Source organism: Pyxicephalus adspersus, chromosome 1 (assembly GCF_032062135.1).
Source record: "Pyxicephalus adspersus chromosome 1, UCB_Pads_2.0, whole genome shotgun sequence".
Classification (NCBI taxonomy): Eukaryota; Metazoa; Chordata; class Amphibia; order Anura; family Pyxicephalidae; genus Pyxicephalus; species Pyxicephalus adspersus.
The window spans coordinates 141,009,669-141,010,874 of NC_092858.1; the positions used below are offsets into that span (position 1 = coordinate 141,009,669).

Consider the following 1,206-nt stretch of genomic DNA (forward strand, 5'->3'; position numbering starts at 1 on the left):
TCTGGAAAAAGCTTATATTAGAGAAAGATTTACTTTAGAAAATTTACTGCATGATAGAAAAATAAAAAGACCACAATAAGCTATGCTGAAGAGAAGTCTTTTGGATTTTGTTTATCCTGGAGTGTGACAAAACCCGAGTTTGACACCCTTGATTTACAGCATTCGCTCACCGAACAAGCATTCTGGTGTTTTGACGTTCCTTTAATTTTAATACATAATAGCATAGACAAATGACAGTTTACTTAACTAGCTATAATGGAAGAATAATTATATCATTGCCATGTTCATACTGAATTCTCAGGTTTGCATGAACGCAGAATGACTCATTTAAACATCTTTTTGCTTTTCTTGAAATGGTACTAATCTAATTTTCAATTCATTACATTTAGAATTGCACAAAATGGGGGGTTATAAATATGGGTATGGTTATAAAAATGATACTATGAAATTTTTGATTTTTTTTTTTTTTTTGTTACTTAAATCCGGAGACCATTCTAGAAACAGTTATAATTACTTGCCTCAAAATATTGTAAGAAGACACTCTTTAAATGGATTGGAATGTCTTTTTGTGCTTTACGCCTAATAATAATAAAGGTGGAGACTGCCTAAATACCAATAATAATTTTCCTTGTAGATAAATGTTCTATTTTCAAATGTATCTGTAGTCTAAATAAGCCTCCAACCTAATGCAGATCTGAATTGGTTCTCCAAAAAAAGTTCACAGACTGCTTTCTGGATCACAGTGTCCCCACCTAAAAAAATCAATATTAGAAGAAACAAACAAGGAAGCTCATTCATTTTTAGAAAGAGGCCCAAGGCCACTACTGCAACTGTGGATATGTTAACACTTTGAATGGTTTAACAGGCACAGCACAGACTGTGTATGCAAACACTCCCAAGAAACCTAACAAAAAGGTATAGTATGTGCATAGAATTTACTGACATTTTAGATCTTCACACTATCCAATTGCCAGATTCATATCAAGTGGGACCATCATGGGAAAGCTGCAGTAAAATGCTGCAGTCGCAGCAGCGGTGAGCCTCCCTAGATTTAGATTACCCCTCTGTTTCCATAGGAGCTCCGGGAGGGACCTGCTGGCATACCCAGCAATCTTCTAGGTATGGTAAGCAATGAACTAATAAAGGAAAAGATGGATTGCAGCAATTTAATGATTACATACATTATTATTATTATTATTATTATTA

At 34.2% G+C, this 1,206-nt stretch overlaps 1 protein-coding gene across 1 annotated transcript in view; it reads right to left on the minus strand.

Annotated features, from left to right (window-relative positions):
* The window catches only part of RPA1 (replication protein A1), a gene marked incomplete in the record, with an annotated part of 41,933 nt that overhangs the window by 32,167 nt on the left and 8,560 nt on the right, over positions 1 to 1,206 (minus strand).